The following is a 9,853-nucleotide window of genomic DNA, read 5'->3' on the forward strand; positions in this document are numbered from 1 at the left end:
ACACAAATGGATCTTGACAACCATAGATTATTTTACCAAATGGATAGAGGCCATACCTTCTAGGCAAGCCACAGACACTGTCATAATCACCTTCCTAGAGAGTAATATCTTTTCAAGATTTGGATGTCCCCAGAAGCTTATTATTGATAATGCAGCAGCCTTTAAGTCCAAAAGAATGATAGATTTCGGTAACAAATACCACATCACCCTTGGTCACTCCACAACCTATTACCCTCAAGATAATGCACTAGCAGAGTCATCCAAAAAAAGTCTGGTTAATATTATCAAAAAGTAACTGGAGCATAACAAAAAGACATGGAACAAGAAGTTAGTCAATGCCTTATGGGCAGATAGGCTGAATACTAAGAAGTCCATTGGAACATCACCCTATCAACTGGTTTATGGGATGGATGCACTTTTCCCATCATCCTTGGCAGTGCCAGTCATGAAGATCCTTCAGGAATTATAGGTGGAACGAAATGATATTTAGAGAAGAACAAATCAAACTATACACCTGCAGCAGACCAGAGAAGAAGTATATGTAAAATCACAGATAATCCAGGAAAAAATCAAGAAAATCTTTGATAAAAAGACTAAAGCAGATGATTTTCACATAGGAGAGAAAGTCCTTAAGTGGGATTCAAGGAGAGAAGGCAAAGGCAAGCATGGAAAATTTGATTTTCTGTGGCAAGGACCTTATGTCATTTATGGCTACAGAGGCAACAATGCCTTTTTCTTGAGAAACATAGATGGATCAGATCTACTAGGAGGACTTGTCAATGGTAGGATGTTGAAGCATTACTTTTCCACTGACTTACAATAATTCACTTTACTTTGCATCATTGTACATAACATCACAGAGTGTAGATTGGATTGGATGGTGATCCTTTGAAGTTGAAGCCCAGAGAGAAGGCCCTAAGATATACTGTCATAAGTATCAATAATGCAGATTCACCAAAGGACACTTTGCAAGGTAACTTTAGCCACAATTCAAAGGCTACTGATCTTTAGAGTTCTTGACATCTCACTAAGAAATTCCATCCCCATGTGGAGCCACTGTTAGAGTCCTATAGTGATAGGATTCATGATTTTGAATTCTCTAAGGTCAAGCCTTGTAATATTGTACATACCTTTTCTTTCTGCAAATGTTTTTCATATTAAAAATTAAAAAATGTAAAGAGAGTATGTCCTTAAAAAATATCAAAGAACAATAAGAATAAGAAAAGATAAAAAAATGAAAATATATGAACCCCAAAAAAAAAAACAAATCATGAAAGTGTGTAAGTCTAAATGCCACTACTATTTTACTGCTTTACTGTCTTAAATAATGGTTGTGTAGCTTGTCATACATGCCACAATCCATGGTAGTCAAACTATTTAATCTTGACTATTTGATGCTTTAAATTTTATGTTTATAGTTAGAGAATAAGATTTGACCAAATAGCTTAATCTTGGTAGATCAATAGTTGGGTACAAAAATAAAATGTGCTCATAAGCTTAATCTGAGCCATAGGAAGATATAAGGTTAGAATTAGATAGTTTACTTTTTAAAAGAAAAAGGATTAATAAGGGTCTGCTAGCCTAAATGCACCCAAATAAATGAAGAAAAACTGTTAAGGTAAGTAATGGGTAAGTAGAAGAAAGGTTGCTGAAGTATAAAGTTGATTGGACAAAAGCACATTTATCATGCTTAATCATATATTTCAATGTGCATGAATAGTTAAGAAAACAAAAACAATGGTTTACAAGTTGATTTAATTAACTCCCCCTCATTCTTTTCATCCATATACTTACTAATTTCCCCATCTACAAGTATGTTCTAGTACTAAAAATCCTTCAAATCATAAAGGCTTAGAGTATTTCTCTAAATTTTGGTGGGACCGGACCCTCGGCTTAATGACTTATGGACATCAAGTGTTAGAATTCCCTTCATAAAATTCATTTTCCTTCATTACCCTAATAAAATCCCTTTTTCTAAGGTTAAACTCTATTTGCCTATGAAAAGTAAACAACCCCACGTTAAATTCCATTTCATTCAAAAAACCCATAAAAAGATTATATCCTAAGTATAAGTGTATGTGAAGAAAATGCACAAAAATTACATTATGCTTAGGGGTATTTTCACTCCGCTAATTTCATTTCATATTATATTTTTAACATAGTAAAATAGCTCCCGATATACCTTTTCCCATATATAAGTAAATCTCGTATATAATACCCCAACCCTTAGTTTAACTATAAAATATATTTTATCCCATACCCCCTACAAAACTCTCTTAACTCACCAATACTTGGTAAAGTTAAGATAATCCCTTTATTAAACTCCCTCCGATCATTTAATCCCATGTTTAATTCGTAAAAAATCCCAAACCACCAAGGATTAAAGCCCTGCCCCCCCCCCCCCCAAAAACCTTTACCCATTTCTTCCGTGCACATCTGTCATCTGATTGTCGTTAGATCGTCAATACCCAAATCCAATGGTCTACAGCCATATCGGGTTCACCCGACACCCGACCTTTACCTGCCCGATAAAGTGGTTTTTCCCGGCCCCCCATCTGCTATGTGTCACGCGCTAACATAGATCAGGTGACCTCACCAAAATACTGCCTCATCCATAAGAGCAGTGCGATGGTGTGCGAAACCACCTCCTCGCCCAACCCGAAAAACCGCACACTGTTCATTTGTAATTTACCCGCCAAAAAGTGACCATTGTGCAATAAAAAGGCTGAGAAGCTCTATTTCACCTTTTTCACTCAATTTCTTTGTAAACCTTTGCAAACCAGTGTGGCACATGCAAACGCTGAAATCACCAATTGACCTCAATTTCATTCCTGAAGAAAGTTGCAGACACCCCAATCAAGCTCTTAGTCCGTACTAGAACCCATTCAACCTTTTGCAGTTGCTGAGAACACCAATTTGAAGCTAATTCACCCGAATTATAGGTATTTGAGGAGAAATTACTAGATACCCTTTCAATTTGAAAACATTCAGTCTTTAAAATGTTTTAATTAAGTAAAATTAATTGAAATTGCTTTTAATTAAAGTGTGTGCCCAAACCCTTCTAAAAGCTTCTAAATTGCCTTCAAAACCTCTGATATAAACCTGTATTGCCAAATTCAAATCCACAAGAACTGAATTATGGCCACCCCCATCGCCATGGATGTTAGACCTTTCACAACCCCCCATTTGGACCTTGACCACCTTCCCCTTGCTGACAGGGATTTTCAAATCAAAGATACAAGTACCTATACACTCCTGCTTAAAATTCATTGTTTAAGTAAGGATAGATATCTAAACAATACTGATGACATTGGCCTTTAGGAGTCAAATTTTCCCAAATACCAGTTTCCAGAAGTACATGTCTTTCCTGAAATTGTTCATGTGTGCCATGCTTGTTACATTCCTAGTGAAAGAGCTATAATGTCCCCAGAACAAAAGATCTTGTTTACTATTACAGCTGAGTCAATCTATGAGATGTTGCAAGTCCAACCAGGTCCAAGCCTAACCCCACTCTCCATTGGGGATTTGTTAGATCAATACACCAAATTGAGTCCATCTAGACCGACCCAAATATTCCAAACTTCCATTGTAAAGGAACAACACATTCCTACAGATGTCCCTCCATATGTTTCTGCCATTTTCTCTGATAGGGGGAAGTAAATTGTAACCATGATATCATGTATTCTGGGCTACACCGCAGATGAATTCATTGATGAGCTCATCCTGGCCTTCATGTCCATTTTCACCCTAGGAAAGCCTCTTGTTACTTTGTACAATTATGCCCAGTTCATAGCTGAAAGGATGCATGAATAATTTACCAGAATGCACAATGAGAGAGTATTACTTAACCACATTTTTTTATACTATCAGTCAGACAAATTTCCATTCACCCTCCAGAAGATGGATACTAAAGGCCAGCTCAGGTCTGTTATATTTTGGACACCATTATTCCACAGGTATTCATCACCATACACCTATACAGACTTCATTGACTCTTTTGTCCATCCAGTCATGACCATGTTGACAAGAAGCCCTCCACCCAGAATTAGCCAAGAAATCAAAAGAGTGCTCTAGTTGTCCAAACAAAGTAAGGTGGGAGATTGGTACCTCTACCAAAATCACACCGAAATAAGAATATATGGTTGCCAGCTTGCCCCATACAAACTCCCCAAATACCTCCCCATGAGGTTATTTGCTCTGGAGTATTATAGGCAGATAATGAAATCTGATAAGATCAACTTTGTCTCAGCCAAGAAAAGGTCTCAGTTCAAGGTCAAAAACCAGTTAGGCCCTTTCAATTGCAATTCTAGAGAGGCAGGGGAGGAAGCAGATCAAATTCTACAACAAATGAAGCTTCAAAACAGTTTCATGTGGAGGTATGACCCTCAAGGGTTTATGACCAAACTAAGAAAAAAGGTCAAATTGGGACCTTACATTCATCACCCTAATACCAAAAATAGAGAGATATGTCAACCTGTCTGAGTGGTTGGAAAACACTCTCATAGACAGAGATAGTACAAAGGTAGATGTTGAGAATACCTTGATTGATTTAGAGAGACAGCTTGATGAAAGCTCATTTCTGCAGGTACCAGAACAAGAAAGAACCATGAGCACCCCTCTTGTTTTGCAGACTCCTCAGAATGAGGAAAAGAATCCCGAAAGGAGCAGAGAGGAGGCCTCCAGTTCAGGTATGGACACTTCCAATGTATAGTATGAAGCTACCTAGAGCAAAAGGCCTAGGCTCAATCCTGTTTCAGAACAGGAAGACACAGAAGGCTCAGTAGAAATAGCTGATGCTGAGTTAGACATGAGCAAGGGTACAACTCCATCTCGAGAAACACAGGAGCCATCTACATCACATACTCAAATTCTAGAAAGGCAGCTCAATGTAGAAGTCTCCTCATTTAATAAACCCACTGATAAAGATTGGAACATTAAGGAAAGATCCAAGGAAATTAAAATGAGAAATGAGAAACTGAAGGCACAATCCTATGCATAGCATCTCAAGCTTACACCCCCTAATTAAAGGAGGTTGATGTCAGCTTTTGACATCAAGGAAGGAAAGATGCAAATGTCCTTCATAAATCCAACTGTACAACAACCAAGAATATCAACAGATTTGAAGAAGATAGATTTTGAGGTATTAGCAAGGGATATTCATCCCATTGACCAAATTGAATTTCACAAGCAGTCTGGAGAAATGATTTACTCCACCCTTACAAGAAAGCCATAGCTGCCCATCAATTGCAGAATTCATTGAACAACATTTCTGCCCAGTATTACTCAGAAAAAGCCTCATCACAGTCCAAAGACACCAAAATCAAGTCTTTGGAAGAATTAGTAAATGAATTGAGACATGATCCCAAAGACATCAAGGCTACTGAGCAACTAATAAAAAAGAAGAATGAGGACATTGCAGCGCTCAAGAAACAGTTGAAAATGCCTCAACTGCAGCACCCCCAGACACAAGATGTTTTGGAAATCCAAACAAAGCATGAAGAATTGATGGACTTAGTCCTTAAACTAAATGATCAGTTGAGGGAGACAGAAAAAGAATTGGATAGTTTGATCCAATCAAAGCAAATTGATCTTGGCAGCACCTCGGTGAATGTTATCCCAGCAGTCACCGCGACTGTTCCTTCCACATTAGCAGCCTTGTTGGCTCCTACAGTTCCAATGGCCACAACACAACCGGTTTCTACAACATCGACATCAACAATAGGTACATCAGGTAATGAAGTAGCAAAATGGGTTAAGGTTATGGAAGACATGTCCATACAAGCCACAAAGATGAATAAGCTCAAAGAGAAAGTGACAAGCTTGGAAACTGATTACAAGCTTGCCAAAATCATGGACAAAGAAGAAGTGCAGAAGGCTACTAGGATGAGTGAAAGATTGAAAGCCTTGGAAACGGACTTGACACTGAAAGAACCCCTTGGGCAGGCTAAGGAACAACTATGGGCCAATATAATTGACTTTGTCAATGATATTTGGCCATATATTCAGGTGATTTTTGAGCAAGTAGATTTGATAAAGCTCACTACATAGGCCATCTAGACAGTAAGAGAAGAATTAGGACAATTGCTAGAAGAAGCTGCAAAATTATCCAATTCCTTAACAACAAGAATAAGTATGAACTCCAGGAATTGGAAATTGAGGATAGAAAGAGACAATTTTGGAGAAGAGGAACTTAATGCAAAACTTGGAGGATAAGTGTCAGAATATGCAAATAGCCATTGACAGATTTATGGATAAGTTCCAAATTTTCAGAGAGAAGGGATTACCCGGCCCCTTAGTAATAAATGACAAGCTCATGACACAGGAGGATTACAACAAGAAAATCAGATAAGTAGCAAAAAAGCAAGTAAACTCATCATCAATGAAGGCATTGTCAACAGGAAAAGTACTCTACCAAACATTTGAAAACTTGTTTTACGTCCAGCGTGAGGTAAAACACTTGTTTATCAATAAGCCTACTTTTGCCAAATACACAGAGGCAGATGTAGTATATAGAAAGATACTAAAAATCCAATTACCTGATGCTGAAACATGGGAGAAATTCACTGATTTACTATAGTAAAATGTAGTAAAAAAGCTAATGTATAGTCAAAATAAAACAAGGTAAAATAATGAAGACAGATCAACAAAGTCAAAGTGTATCAGATGAAAGCCTAAAGTAAATGAAGCTTCCAGCGTGAAAGATCAAACAACAAAGAGGCATAAAGGGCTAAAAATCAAAGCATAAAAGCCAGCAGTACCAAAATAAAAGGGACAACATGAAACAATTCAATAGCTGTCTCTATCTTCTTGCAAGAAGATATTATTCTTTCCTAGATTAAATCTCAAATTAGTTTGAGATATTTTGTAATAAACTTTTGTATAAATACTTCACAATTCGAAGTATGTAGGGTGGATTCTATTAGACATTTCTATAGACTTTTTTATCAAGAAAACCGAGAAGGTTATTGTATCGGTTGATGAGCCAACAAGCTGGATTGATAAATAAAGATTAGAATTTTCCAAGGATTCATGTGTTGAGCGAATTTCAGACAAGTATTTTCATATGTTATTGTCATCTTTCTCAAATTTATTCATAATCTTAAATGTGTTTTTCAATTTAAATGCTATAACTGGAATAATATTTCAGAACTTGCTTAATCACATTTTGTCTTAACAGTTAAGCATTTGATTGTTTTCTTCTGATATTTAAATTAACGAATTCTTAATTTCTCTTTGGTTTAGATTGATTTCATGAATAATCCAGGTTAAAGGATCCTTAATTTCCCTTTGATTTTGATTACCCCTTCCTTCCTCATTCATTATCCCGGTCTAAGAACCCTTAACTGCTCTCTCAACTCGAGTGAAACCCTTTCACCCCTCTGTCTCAAATATCTGAAATACACTCTGCTATCTTGCCCTTGGAACATACCCTTTATTGAGTTAATCTAGTTTTACTCCCTTATTAGTTGACTCCGTAGCCCAATGGTCTAAAAGACATCAATTTATCCATCTGTTTAAGAAGATCCCACCACCCAATCTCAAACACAAATCAAACACCCCTTGAACAATCATATCTAGCTTAAAAACATATTAACTAAAACAAAGTTAAATTTTAAAGAGAGAGCCCTTTCTGAGCATCAGGAAGGGTAGGTACTGATCTCCAAAAGCGGTTTGTGGTTAGCATTGGTTTTTCTTTCTTTTACTTCAAAAGAATTACTAGAGTGATAACAAGAACCAAGGGGAATTCCTTGTATAGGTGCCCTACCTTGTGGAATCTGCGACATCTGAGCAGTACACCTTCGTAGTCCAGGATTTGGATCCTGGTGAAATTCTTCCATTGCAGGGTGATTTTTTCCTCTAATCCTTCTCTAGTGTCAAGGTGGACCAAAATGCGCGCTAGAGACCGATTGCCAGATTTGATATAAGACATGTCGTAGTCCAAGTAGGTGCCAAGCGCATTCCCAATACGAACAAAAACATCCTCGGACCAGTACTGCAGAGGGAGCCTAGGTAGCCTAACCCATAACGGTCCTGCACCGATCTGTTCCCTCTCAGGGTCAAAAAGCGGGCTCCAGCACTTAAGCATGATTGAAGCCATTTCAATGTGCCAGTATCTGGCAAGTGCCCAGTTGGTATAATCCTCCTGCAGAAAGTGGAGTGCAAACCATCCTCGAACCAAAGTTTGCACCTCAGGAAGATCCTTGAAGATATTGCCCCATATCTCCTTGACCCAGAGTCTGAGCCGCTCAGCTGAATAGGCTCGACCCCGAACCCTACCAATGAGTACCTTACCAGCCGTGTTGACAACTTCCCCCATGTTCAACCCTTCCCCAAATTTGAGGGTCAGGTCCTTACTAGAGGCCTTCACACACTTGATTTTCCTCTTACCCGATCGAGGCATAGTTGGATGATCCTGCAAGGGGTCCAGAGTGCTTTGTTGCTCCTGTTGATGATGTTGTGCAGTGTACCGAACTTTTATGACCGGGGTCTCAAAGAGTCGGATGGGATGGAAGAGGGGATTGTCGCCGTTGCAGAGGTGGAAGGAGCAGTTGGCTCAGGCAGGGTGTGCCTAGGCTTAGAGATGTTACCAGCCGTGGAGGGGAGCACGAAAGGCAGTAGGTGTGACAACTCCCTTGAAGGCGAGGGTTCAAATGGAGGGGAGGATGGTGAGCATGCAGTAAGCAGGTGGAGAGTCGCCGACGAGAGAGGAGGGCAATCAAGCTCCAGGGAATCAATGGAGAGGGCGATGAAGGGGAGGCCGGAAGAAGATGGCTCAGGGAGAGTAACGATGAGAGGTGAAACGAAAAGGATTGGTTCAGACGGTTCCAAGTGATCAGCAGACGAGAAAGTCAACGAAGTTACGGCTTCGCCAGATAGGGGCATAGGGGTTAGGGTCGGCAGAGTAGTCCACCTCTTCTAACTCCATGTCCGACATAATGCAGCAGTCCTAATGAAAGCAAAAGACAATGGTGACAACAGTGAGCACAGAGGGCAGCGAGCCGTTGAAAAAATGTGACAACGCGCGCTTGTAGAGGTCAAATGGTAACTGCAAAACATAGTTCCTAACCGTAACCCCTGCTCGGAGCAACCACCTATGTTAGGGTTTCCATCACCCTGAAACTCACCTCAGAATAATCTTGATATTGAATGATAATTAGTTTTGTTTGATTTCAGATTTCTAAAGTTTATTGTTTGAATTGTAGTTAATTTTTACATGCATTGAGATTAAGTTTGATTGATTTAATTTACTTAGATTGAGATTAAAATTGTTTATTTGCATTATGTACTTAATTCAGAAATAGAAATTTGATGTTAATTTAGGTTAGATGCTCTGATCCTGCGTTACCTGCACTTGGTGCCTCTAAGTCTCACAACCCCAAATTGATAATTTAATGTTGGAATTATCACACATATAATTTCTCCAACAGTATTGCAGATCGATAGATTCAATAAATTGTTCTAGTTATTGTTATTTATTATGATTTGAACACAAGTGGATCTAGTCTGAAAAGTGTTAAACATTGTCCGCTTGTTGAATAGGGTGGTTGGGTGGTATTAGGGTAGGTTGAAACCTGTACAAGGTGTTGGAGCATTCTATCAGTTCGAGTTGATAAAGCTAGGGTGTTTAAGCATCCTTTTAGTTGGAGCTAGTAAACAAGGGCATTGGAGCGTCCTTCCAGTTGGAGCTGGTAAACTAGGGTGTTGGAGTGTCCTTCCGATTGGAGTTGGTAAATCAAGGCAGTGGAGCGTCCTTAAGGTTGGAGCCTGTAAACTAGAGTGTTGGATCCTCCTTTAGTTGATGCTAAAAATCTTAGAAGTTGGAGCTTCTTAATTGATGTAAATTTTGAAGACC

The sequence above is a fragment of the Pinus tabuliformis genome, chromosome 1_1, assembly GCF_031772625.1.
Source record: "Pinus tabuliformis cultivar Carrire ecotype Pingquan chromosome 1_1, CPIR1, whole genome shotgun sequence".
NCBI lineage: Eukaryota > Viridiplantae > Streptophyta > Pinopsida > Pinales > Pinaceae > Pinus > Pinus tabuliformis.